Raw genomic sequence first — 12,947 nt, forward strand, 5'->3', positions numbered from 1 at the left:
AAAAATATAAAAAGGTTTTTGAAGGTTGAAACAATGACGAAGTCGAGGTCGAGGACGATGATCTCCAACCTTCCAAGGGATTTGATAGAGGAGATTATTTCTAGGGCTCCCTGGAATTCTATGAAAGCAGTGCGATTAACTTGTAAATCTTGGAACAATATAGCCAAAAGTGAGAGCTTTACGAAGATGCACATTGGTAAAGTAACAAGAGAAGGGGAGGCCACGATGATCATGAAGGAGGAGCCTCACGGTCTTTATTTAATGAGTGGCTTCGTCGACTTTGATCCATCTATAAAGGTTATAGGCCAACTTCGTTTCCGTAACAATCAAGTGACTATATATAGAATTCTCCACTTTGAGGGTTTGTTGTTGTGCATCTTGCAAGAGGTTAGTAGGATTGTGGTTTGGAATCCGTATTTGGTGCAAACAAGGTGGATCATGAAATAACTAGAACATTGAATACTAATACAAGAACACCAAGAAATCAGTAAACTGAGCTTTATTAAGAAATTCTCAAACAACTATCTTACAAACTTGTTTGATCAGTTTTATGCAACACCACAACATGGTTTGCCACTGAAACAATTCTAATCTACCCAACCTTACATGCACAGCTAACAGCTATGCTCACTCTTTATTCACTCACCAATGAGACCCTCAAGCAATATTATTTTTCTTGCTTAGATCTAAACACACACTTTTCTCTCTGTCAAAGTGGTAACCGAACAAGGTTGTGAATTGCTTCTCTTTTATAGACAACAACAATCTTCACCATACTCTTCTTTATCCAGCAAATCCTCCTATGCACCATGTCCTTCAAGAACCTCTCTTTGTCCAATGAGTCATAGGAGAAACCTCATCATTATGTTGACTTCAACACTCCACTTGCTTGTAGCTTCCAACGGACACATTTTAGGCTGACACCTTTTTCGTCCATGCTCAGCATCTCCACGCTCGATGCACTGCACTGTCTTCAAGGTGTTGTGCTGGCAAAGACAACTTGCCACTTTCCCGCTTCGTCTGAAGTCCTTTAGGTACACTCTGCGATAGCTTGTAACTCTTACAGATCCTCTGTTTCTTCAGATCAACTTCCGATACTCTCACCGTCCACACAGATGTGATTATTTCAACTATGCTCTCGGATACCAAGATAAGAAATATTGTCGTAGCATTAAATTCTTGAGGTTTATAGATTATTATGGGAATAGACCATATGATTTTTTTTGGTACGAAATCTACGATTTTGACTATGGTATATGGAAAACTCTTGATGTCACTCCACACTGGAGTATATATTGGTCTTCCGATTGTGTTTCTATTAAGGGAAACCTTTATGTGGAGAAAAAGATCCCACATCTGATAGATGAGAAGGGACTTGAGTAATATATAATGGGTTAGGGCCTCTCCACTCACTGCCAATTGGTTTTGAGTTAGAAGTCTATAACAAACACTAATTTAACATGGTATCAGAGCCTAGAAGAGCCATCATCTCGAGGGGGCGTGTGGAGAAAAAGATCCCACATCTGATACATGAGAAGGGACTTGAGTAATATATAAAGGGTTAGGGCCTCTCCACTCATTGCCAATTGGTTTTGAGTTGGAAGCCCATAACAAACCCTAATTTAACAAGTTACTGGTGTGCTAACAAAAGGAGCTCAAAAAGTCATATCAATCACATAATATGTTTTGATTTTACAAGAGAGAGATTCGGGCCGCTTCTGCCTATGCCTTCTACCATTAAGGATGGTAGATATGTGGCTTTATCTTGTGTTAAAGAAGAGAAGCTTGCAGCCTCATTACGGCAACACGAATCATCTGAGTTTGATATATGGATCACGACCAAGATTGAGGTTGAAATGGTGTCGTGGTGCAAGTTCTTGAGAATTGATACGAGACCTAAAGTAGATTATCCACATTGTTTCTTCATTGACGAGGAGAAGAAAATCTATATGTATTTCAGTCAAAACTATGAGGACTCTTATCGTTGCAAAACATATATGAACATCATTGGAGAGGCTGGATACTTGAAAAAATTGGATGTTCAAAGATATACATATGATGCCTCTTATGCAGTCTGCTCTTATGTTCCAAGTTTGATCCAAATCAAGAAACATGCACGAGGCAAAAGGATAAAACAAAGTAGTTTAGAAAAGCGTCGAGTAGATCAAAACAAGTTGAGACTTGCCTCAATTGAAATGCTAGTCTAGGAGCAATATATATAATTAAGGAGGAGCAAAAGGAGAAAACAAGTAATTTTGTGTGCTCTTGCATCTTAGATATTTAATTGGAAGTGAAGCTTATGCTGATTACACTTGTAGTCTGCAAGGAGCAGAAAATTGAGAGAGGAGGTCGAGTATTGGAAACGCTTCACGCTGCTCTTATAACCATATGGGACTTCTTGCATTGTGATGCCTATCTTGCCGTCTTGCGTAATAAAGATTCATGCTATGTTTTTGGTATTGTTGAGGTTCTCTTTTACTTTCAATTGTGTTTTTTTTTTTTTTTTTGTAAATTAACTGATACGAGACTATGGTTAGGTTGATTAGAGTATATGGTTAGGACATTTTAATTAATTAGTTTTGGTGGTTTACATTATGAATTTGGTTTTCCTATTTTCCTTTTAATTTTAAAGTGATTTCTTTATGCATTAGGGTTTATGATTAAAGTTGTATGATACATACGAGCTTCCGAGCCAAAAGATATCATCTTCAAACTCATAAGTCATAATCGCAAGGTTTGATAGCTTGAGAATTAATAAAGATTAAAAGCTTAACTCCCTTTAAGAATATTGATTAATAAATCACTAAACCAATAAAAACCAAAGCACCAAACTCTTGTCACGTAACATATCCTAAACATAATCACGTATCACTAATGTTATGTGTTGTGAATCATTGAACTTGCTTGTGACCAAGAAAAAAAAACATAAGTGGTGTTTCATTTATATGTGGTGAAGTTGGTGTATGCTTGACTCGGGCATACTGAAGATTCAATCAATGTGGAAGTGGAACAAATAGACATGTAAACAATCAACGTGGTTTCAATATGTTTTGTTCTAGTAAATGACAAGAGCACAAACTTATCTATGAAGCGAACAAGTACAACAGAACTTACTTTGGTTCATGTTCTATAACATGCACTATCTCTATAAGACACTCTACACAAAAACAGAATAAAACATAACTTTTTTTTTTATAAAGTAAAACAAAACTTAATCAAATTACTTTTCCAAACCTGTAACCATGAATCTGGCATTTAGTAATTATGGTTACTGTAACATAATTCATGCTAGCCAATGCCTCTCCTCTGAAGCAACAAGAACACAAACTAATCATTTCCCAGCAGAACACAAAATTGCCAATTTCGAAACCAAAATGAGAGTGTCTAGAAAATCGTACTCTAATACCTTGACCGTCGTTTAAAGAATATAATTATACAAAGATAAGAGGTGAGATAATTGGTAACAAATTAATAGGGTAAGTTAGAATCAAATCTTTTGTGTTTATTTTATTTGGATATTCATTTTTTGAAATTAATAATGTATTTTTTGTTCTTTAAAATTAATTAAATTGCAATAAATTAGTTGTTGAAATTTTTATTTTTAATAACCACTAGTAAAAACTGGTCATATAGTTACGAAAAATTGCTACAAAATCATTTATAACCAATATTACCTACACAAAGTTACAAAATAGTAACAAATTTTTAGATAAGTTATTTTGTGACAAATTTGTAAGTTTCTGTCATAAAACAATTCAAAAAGATACAGTTTAGATTTGTAGCTAATTTACTACAAACTTAGAGACTAAAAATTTTGTAGCACTTGACTAATCCTAACAACTTGTAGCTCTGTGTAGCAACTTTGTGTCTATTTAGCCACAATTTTTGTTTTGTGTCTATTTATAGCTAATTAGCCACAAATTAGCAAGAAATTAGTATGTGGCTATTTTGCTACAATCAAAATCATAAGTTTCTCGTAGCTAATTATCCATACATTCTGTTTCTAACAATTTGTAGTTATTTCATAAAAATTCCAACACATTATGTTTATTCTAACTAAAAATCACAGTAAATAATTTTTTAACAAAATTAAAAATATATTTATTATATCCTAAATTAAATCATACTAAGTTTGTTTATAAATTGTAAAAATAAACCAAAGATCTAATCAATATATGTTTATATCCAAACCCAAATATTAAAAATTAAAAAATTATATTTTTCTTACACCATGGATAGCCATGAGTTTATTTGTGGTTATAGTCTAAGTCATAGACAAAAAATTTAGGTTCCCGGTTATGGGCTGTGAAAAAAATTAAATAACATAGCTACGAGTAGCACATAAATTGTTGTGGCCAGATCCAAAATATGGGCCCAAAATTCTACTCATAGCCACAAACAGCGTCAAAAGTTTTGTGGCAATTAAAAAAAATATACAGAAAACCCTAAATTTTCTCTATTATGTTATTTTGCCTGTCAAGCCTCTCTTCACTTCACCCATTTCTCGATTGCTTTCTTTACTTTGCCGATATCACTCTCTCGACGAGTCCCAAAGGTTTGGCCATAGTTCATTTTTAATTTCCCGATTGTTCCTTAATCTTTTTTTTCATCCTCTAATTCCTTCATCCGGCCAAGTCTCCGAATGTCATCGCTTACGAACCTCCAACCTGAATCCGCCGGTACGTCTTCTTCATCTCCTTCTTCTCTTTCAATGTATTTGCTTTTTCTGTTTCAACAATTCCAGTCCCTTTAAACCATTAACGCTTTAGGTTCGGATATGTTTGTGAAATTCGATAGTGTAAAGTTAAATTTTCGGCTTGGAATCAACCCGCTCAAAGGTAAATCTCTTTTTTCCTCTGTTTCAGATCTAACTATTTCGTTTAAGATTTGACCTTTATATCTAAGCATTTTTTTTCAGATCTGACCTTTATATCTGACCATTTTTTTTAGATCTCATCACCGTCAATAAAAGGTAAATCTCTCGTTTTTACTTCTCAAATCAACAAAAAAACAATTGGATTTTTTTATTTTTTAGGATCCAAAGAAGGGATGCATATAGAGAAGAATCTGTCCGGCGAAAGAAAGAGAGCGGCAAAGAGGTGGCAGAGGAGAGCGGCGGAGAGCAAAAATCTTTCTCCGTTAAAAGCATTTTTATTTTCTATTTCAATTTTCTTTTGTATAATTAAAATCATTTTCGCAATTTAATAAACAAAATAGTTTTGATATTTTAATTTAATATATAATCGCCAATTTTTTTTTTATTAAACTATATATGGAGGTCACAGATTAGTTACTGATTACTTCGTGGCTACTAATCCACGGACATTTACCTGGTAAATTCGTGGCTATATGAAGCTACCTATTAAGCAGCTTTCAGTCAATTTGTGTATCAAACATACACAGTAAATCGTAGTAAATGGTAGCATTTGCTCACAAATTGTGTAGTCTCTAATTTGTAGCACTTTGCGACAGTTAGTGACGAAGGATAAATTTGCTACGACCAAATAGTTATTAAATTTTTTTGTCGCAAATCTGTAACAAATCTTTTTTTGCTACAATTATCATGAGATACCTACAGAATTATTCGTAACTATATGACAAGTTTTTACTAGTGAACTATTATTAGTTTATTCTTTCGAACATATATTTATAACTAATTATAATGGCATTTTCATGTAAGTAGTTACACATTTTGAGGTTATATTCAAAATGTACTTCCAATATATAAAAGAGGGGATATATATTCTGTAATATTAATTCTGCTCTCTTATAGTTGAACTTTAGTTTTTTTTTATATAATTTCTTGAACTTAGATTACTTTGTTTATATAATAAATTCTAGGTTTGAACCACGAGATAATGTAAGTAAGGTGAACTTTTTTTATATAGAGATATCTTCATATGATATTTTGAGATATCACCGAATCAGAGCCAATTTCTGTTAAAGGAGTTTCGAAGGTAGTTTGACATCAGTGGCTAATCCAAGAACCTCAAATAGTTTAGTCACTAGTGAGATACTAATAATAGATACATCCTTTGTCCCGCCGTTGAATCAAATGCGCGGTGATTGTTGTGCCAACTATCTCCCAACGTAAATACTTAGCCACCCACTACAAAATACGCACTCAAAAACGTCCGTCATTCACCCTCAAAAACGTTACATCAGTTTTTAAACCAAGGGTGGTCCAAATTACAAGTTGAAACTTTTAATCGTCCGAGACTACTTGGGTCTAGTGATAGTATGATACATACATGTATTAACTATGGAGGAATTCAATTCCTTTCTTTTTTTTTCAACTAAAGTTTGTTTGTTTCTAAATTTCCGGGTGGAACAATTGGTAGCCCACAATGCGCATAACTTGAGGTCACAATTCAGATAATGTCTCTGCAAATTTTTTTTTTTCATAACAGAATTTATAAATTTGATTATATTAAAAAGAAAAATTATTAGTTACAAGTGTACGTAGGAAAATGCATGTCAAGTATACCATTGTACTTGATATCTTTATATTTACCCTATTTAAGCACACCTTTAGTCACTTTTGCATTATTTAGGACTACTCTTGTCTGTTTTGCACACTTTAGGTTGTTTACAATCATGTCTATCATCATGTGCATGCATTTATGCATTTGGAGTGTTATTAGGTGTTTTTGAGCTCTCAAAGGCTAAGGAAAGATCTTGTGTAGTTTCTAGAGCTAAGCAAGAGGATTTCAATCATCAAGAAGGGAAAATAAGGCACACTAACATCCCACTCGACCGTGGCCGCACAACACTCGGTCGGATTCATGACAATCCCCTCAAAGATTAATATTAACTCCTATGAAGATCTTCCGTTGGAATTCAGCTTCAGAGTTATGCATCAAAGTTGTAGGTATTTGAGTTAGATTTCAAATGTCGGTGATTTCAGGCCAATTGGAGGTGTCTTTCAAGAGGTATCACTGCTTTAGTGAATGTATATACATCTAGATCGAAGACTGGAGCCATAGAACATCACACCCGATCCTGTACTCGATCCCCACAGTCGAGTGAAACTATACTCGACACTATAATCGATCTTGTAACACCCGTGAACCAGAAAGGGATTTTGGGGGTGGGTGTCGAGCGACACAATAGGGGTGTCGGTCGACACCAATTTTCTCGAGTTTAGTGGTTTAGTTTAATCGTCGGTTTGATTCGGTTTAGTTTGAGAAACCCTAGGGCTTGAGTATAAAAGTTATATTTTGATGCCCTTGTTAAGGGGGGGGGGGGGGGGTTGGCGGACTGGTGGTTCTAAAGGAGACAAGGAGAGAGAGAGTTGTGGTGCTCTTGTTTGGAAGGGATCTGAAAGGAGATTCATCCTCTTCATGTGTAAGGAGAAGGATAGGAGCTTGGTGGTGGATTGAGAGAGACAAGGAGGCTCTCTCCTAGCTGTTATCTAGGTAAGTCGTGTTGCTTGATGCTTAATTTGGTTAGGGAATCAATAGTTGTGAATGATTAGGGATTTGCGGCGAGAAGGAGCTTAAAAGGGGCTCAAATCGTGATTTATGGGTTGGTGTCGTTCGACACCAACACCCGCAGATGGACTGCGCAAACTAGTCCAAGATGGCTACTTTGGGGCAACGTTTGGAGGATGAAAATGAGTCCGATTTGGCTGAAATTTGGTGGGAAGTTTTGTGGTTCTATAAGCTTCATATCCAATGGTGGGTTTGTGAAACGGACGGTTGGTTTGGGATTTGATCAAGTTTTTTTATTGTGCAGAGCTAGTTGCGATGGTGCAGTCCCCAGACGAATGTCCAGCCTTCTTCAATCTGCTAGATGATTTCAGCTTGATCAGATCATTATTTCCCTCCTTCACTCTTACCAGGATACCACGTACATCAAATGTGAGCGCATATTGTCTTGCTCGTTCTTCGTGATCTTTAGTTTCCGAATTATCTTTTGTAAACTCTTATGCTCCAGTTTGGGCAACCAACCTTGGAGTTATATTCTAATTTTAATGTTTGGTTGACAAAAAAAAAACAAGAAGGTATTACTGTAGTTCTCATGAAGTCGTGATCAACACAAACATGATACATGGCATTGTAAAATATACAACCGATCATCATAAGTGTATTATAGTAAACAAAAGAGATGATATTACAAGAAGAAACCATTTGTAATAATTCCATGAAGGCGCGTAAAGATAAAAAGACGATCGAAACGTATAATCTACAAAAAGGTTGAAGAAAGCCTTTGAGAGGAAAAAAAAGCTCCCTTCTCTCTCCTAAAAAACCCTAGCCTATTTTTTCAGATATGAGGGAGGGAAATCCTTCCGGCAGCCATTTCTGGTGTCGGGATTTCCTCTCCCTCCCTCCTCTTTAGTTTAGCTCCTTGATCTTCAGCATGTTGGTCGAGGTTAGCATCAAAGGTCCAGTGGTAAGTAGGATCTCTTCTTCGTCAGCGCGGTGTGGTATTTATCCTTGCCGATGTAGCTGTGGATCTGGTCAGGCGGAAGAGGAGCTCTGTATTCGAGCCCCGGTTTGAAGACATCGGATGGTTAGCATAGGAGTTCCTCTAGGCTCAACCGTCTTCCTGGAATCTGCGGCTACGGCGGAAGTCGGTAAGGTTAAGGTGGGTTTTGCTGTTTGATAGGGAGGTTAACTGTAGATCCTTTTTGATCTTAAATGGTGGTCGCGGATTCCGAGTTTAGAAGGTTTGTGTGAGCCAACGATCTTCTAAACCGCCGCGACGACTTTGCAGCCATCCATCCGGATTGAAGGATCTTTGCTTTGGGAGATTGTAGAGCCCAGATCTGGGATGGAGGGGATAGATCTGATGATAACGGGTTGCATGGGAAAATAGATCTGATGATGGCATCGCGGAACTGGTTTGTCAGAGAGGCTAGCTTTCTGGGAGGTTTGTAGCTTTGGTGGTGCGTCGGAGGAAAGAGATCGATGGTGGAAACTGGTTTCTTTCACCGTTGATCTTTGATCCTTCGATAGTGTTGCTAAGCCGTGGACCTTGAAACTGCCGGATTTAAGGCGTGGCTTCTCTGCTTCCGACCAGCAGCAGGATCGATCCTCCGTTCTGTTTCTGGCAAACTTTCCGATTTCCCTTTTTGTAACTGGACTCTTTTGTGTGTAGGGCCTCGGCCCAGCCCATTTTGGGATTATAATAGAATATAATTTTAATTAAAAAAAATCTACAATAAGGTGCAAATTATTATTAATATTTTTTCAATCAGTACACAACTACTTAACTAGACCGGACCTTACTCGGGTTAGATCGTAGTCGTAGGTGGATAATCTCAAACCGTAGATTATTTTCCTGAACTTGGTTTGGAGTACGAATCCCCTCAAACCGGTTCACACCATTTATGTTTAGTGGTTGTTACAAGACCAAGCAAACGGAAAACAGTGTAAAAAACAAGACAAAAAGAGTACACGATTTTCCTATACTAGTAAAAACTGGTCATATAGTTACGAAAAATTGCTAAGAAATCATTTATAACAAATATTACCTACACGAAGTTACAAAATAGTCACAAATTTTTAAATAGGTTATTTTGTGGCAAATTTGTAAGTTTCTGTCGGAAAACAATTACAAAAACATACAACTTAGATTTGTAGCTAATTTACTACAAACTTAGAGACTAAATATTTTATAGCACTTGACTAATCGTAACAAATTGTAGTTTAATATTTTTTAAATAATAGAAATTGTTTATCTACAAACAGGTTGTAACTTGAATCACAAAATTCGTCGGTTTGGTTCGTAGCAAAAAATTTTGACCCCAAAATATTTTGTTTCAGTATAGTTTAACTTATTAAAAGTTATTTGTTTGACAAAAAAAAAAGAATAAACAAGAAAACCCTCGCACTCAAAATCCCTCGACTTAACACTTAGCAAAAAAATATGGCCACTCTTATATCTCTTACACGAATCTCTTCCTCTTCAAGAATCATTATGCCTTCATCCGGCCAACACTACAAGAAATTAGAGTAATGATAGCAGTATAATATAGCGTTTTATACGTGTTTGCTATAGTTGATATATCCTTCAGTTTTAGACAGTGTTTGTATTGTGTCAAACGCTATGGTTAGTTGGTCATATTTTAGGCCTTGAATGGCTGTAGATTTTAAAAGTGTTTTTGGTTTTAGATTTTTCAAAAATCTACTTTAAAGCCAATCAAAATTATGAAAAAATTGGATTTCCTAAAAATTAGGGAATCCAGATTTTGTTGGTTTTTGGTAATTTTCAAAGAAAAACCAAAATATATGTTTTACTAATTTTTCATTTTCAAGCGTGACTTGAATTCTTTTTTCTGTTTTTTTTTTAATAAATTTTTAACACAAAATCTAAAAACCATAAACCAAAATCTAAAATCTAAAAACTAGAAACTAGAATTCAAAAACCACTTAAAAACTTGTAAACATTCGTGGCCTTAGACTTAAAAATAATTTATGAAGATAAAAAGAAACACTTATAACAAAAAGAGACAGTTAATATGTTCGTGAGAGAAACCATTTTCTTTCTTTTACATCTTCTAAAAAACCGAGTTCGTCCTAGTCGTTTCTCTCTCTCACAACCACCGAGGAGTTGTTTTCCAGCGACGTCACTAGATCTGGGTTTCCGTCTTGCTGTAGTCACTGCTGTCTACTAGGTATGTTCGTGTCGTGTTATGAGCTCGCCGGAGATTCGCCTCTCAGATCTTTTTCCTTCGCTTCCACTGTTGGTTTTGCTCCATACCGTGTCGGAGTCGTTGCCTCCTCTTCTTCTGTCGAGTTACAGACATTGCCGACGAAGACCCTTTGGCAATCGATAAAGACGTCTTTCACGAACTCTGGTTAGTATACTACGGAACAACACTCAATTGATAAAGCTCTCTTTGTATTCTTTTTTCTTTTTCTTAGATTTATTTCGTTGCTAAATCGATTTTGTTGGGAAAACCCTAGTTTGCAGCAATGGTTGAGTACTGCCCGAGTATGAACAAGCGAAATTGTCTGATATGAGCAGAAAACAGAGAATGCTGAAGTCTCCGATAAGTTTATGATTTGTGAATTCTTATTCTTTGTTGATTGGTATCCTTAAGAAGATTGTGTGTAAATTTTGGGTATTTTGTTTTTGTTTTTGGCTTCTCAGTTGCATCAATGCAATGAGCAATTGAAGGATGAGAAGGAAAAAGGTGAGAGTCTCTGCAAGAAATATCAACGACTCAGCACTTGCTTAAGTTAAAATCTGAGGTTTTTGATTATACTCAACATTAGATGCTTTTGTTTCTAATTATCCTCCATTTGGTGTTGAGTTTCTTATTATGTTTGGTACATGAATGTATCCAGCTTACTTCATAGTGTGCTAAGCTACAAGAGAGAACTATTATGTCTCGTTTTTACTTCTCAAATCAACAAAAAAACAGTTGGATTTTCTTTTATTTCTTAGGATCCAAAGAAGGGAATGCATATAGAGAAGAATCTATCCAGCAAAAGAAAGAGAGTGGCGTAGAACGGCGGAGAGCAAAAATCTTTCTCGGTTGAAGCATTTTTTATTTTCTATTTCAATTTTATTTTGTATAATTAAATTCATTTTCTCAATTTAATAAACAAATTGTTTTGGTATTTTCTTAATCTCCAATTTGTTTTGTTTTTTTTATTAAAACTATATGAGGAGGCCACAGATTACTAGTTACTGATTATTTCGTGGCTATTAATCCACGGACATTTACCTGGCAAATTCGTGGCTATATGAAGCTAATAGTTACATAGCTTTCAGTCGCTTTGTGTATCAAACATATACGGTAAATCGTAGCAAATGGTAGCATTTGCCCATAAATTGTGTAGTCTCTAATTTGTAGCACTTTGCGATGTAAAAATTTGCTACGACCAAATAGTTATTAACTTTTTTTGTCACAAATCTTTTTTTGCTACAATTATCATGAGATACCTACGGAATTATTCGTAACTATATGACAAGTTTTTACTAGTTCACTTATAACTGAAAAATATTTTTCATTTTTCTAATGAAGAAGAAAAATCGTTATATATATAAATCTGTTAAAGGAAAAGAGTGCACCATTATGGAAATTGAGACAGTTAGTTCTTTGATATCTGTTAGTGCAACTTGCTACTTTTTGGATCCATGACCATGAGTACGCATAATATAGGAAGGTAAAAAGAACTAACTACTCTTGTCATATCTGAAGAAAATGTCGCAGCATTTGCACACGTAAGTACTAAAGTCACATGACTGTAAACAATGTACGTGTGTGCATGAGATTCTCAGTTAAAAAGTATGAATCGCAAATCCAATTTTTTTTTTGACAATCAAACCCCATATATTAAGTTATGGGAGATGACTTTCTTTGAGAGAAAGCCAATCAGGTACCAACAAGCTTACATGGGAAAAGCAAAAATCTCGTGCTCTTGCATATTTTGCAAGCTTATCGACACGGATATTATCCTCTCGAGGAATATATCTAATACTAAAATTAGCAAAACCATCTCTGAAATGAATAAAGTCCTTCAATTCTGATGAAAAAGTCGGCTAATCTTCGATATTAGACGTCATCGTTAGGAGGTCTGAACAATCCGTAGCAAAAAGAGTTTTATCCACGTCCAAGGCTAATAAGCACTCCATAGCCCAAATAAGGGTGTATAACTCTGCATGCAAAGGAGATAGACTTCCACGCGATCCTTTTAGTCCCATGTGCATGATTCTATCCCCAATAGACGCAATCCAACCATGCCCACTCCTATCCACCTCTGTATGCCAAGATCCGTCTATAAAGCATACGAGGGTTTCTTGTGGAATTGGGGTCGAAAGTACTCTCGTTTCTACTATCGCTGGTGCTAAATCTCTATTATTTGCTCTTCACCACACTTCTTCCTCTTAGATTGCTCTCTCTAATGTATCTTATGGAGACTCAGAGATATTTTCAAACACTTTCTTGTTTCTTGCCTTCCAAATATACCACATCACCCAAGGGAATGTCC

At 35.6% G+C, this 12,947-nt stretch overlaps 2 long non-coding RNA genes and 1 pseudogene across 3 annotated transcripts; all 3 read left to right on the forward strand.

Annotated features, from left to right (window-relative positions):
- The first annotated feature begins 57 nt into the window (after nt 1-57).
- On the forward strand, nt 58-2,207 carry LOC109125940 (putative F-box protein At5g41500 pseudogene; annotated as a pseudogene).
- A 2,208-nt stretch (nt 2,208-4,415) lies between these two features.
- LOC147940122 (uncharacterized) lies at nt 4,416-5,236 on the forward strand. Its single transcript, XR_015564608.1, has 4 exons — nt 4,416-4,679; nt 4,770-4,838; nt 4,919-4,972; nt 5,036-5,236. It is a non-coding gene; the product is annotated as an uncharacterized LOC147940122 (long non-coding RNA).
- A 5,207-nt stretch (nt 5,237-10,443) lies between these two features.
- LOC147940123 (uncharacterized) lies at nt 10,444-11,573 on the forward strand. 2 transcript variants are annotated; one of them, XR_015563740.1, is made up of 4 exons: nt 10,444-10,804; nt 10,914-10,992; nt 11,101-11,201; nt 11,398-11,573. It is a non-coding gene; the product is annotated as an uncharacterized LOC147940123 (long non-coding RNA). The 2 variants fall into 2 exon arrangements; XR_015563741.1 differs by having other exon boundaries at nt 10,474-10,804; nt 11,101-11,143.
- Nucleotides 11,574-12,947: the final 1,374 nt, after the last annotated feature.

Source organism: Camelina sativa, chromosome 8, assembly GCF_030686135.1.
Source record: "Camelina sativa cultivar CO46 ecotype springtype chromosome 8, ASM3068613v1".
Lineage (NCBI taxonomy): Eukaryota > Viridiplantae > Streptophyta > Magnoliopsida > Brassicales > Brassicaceae > Camelina > Camelina sativa.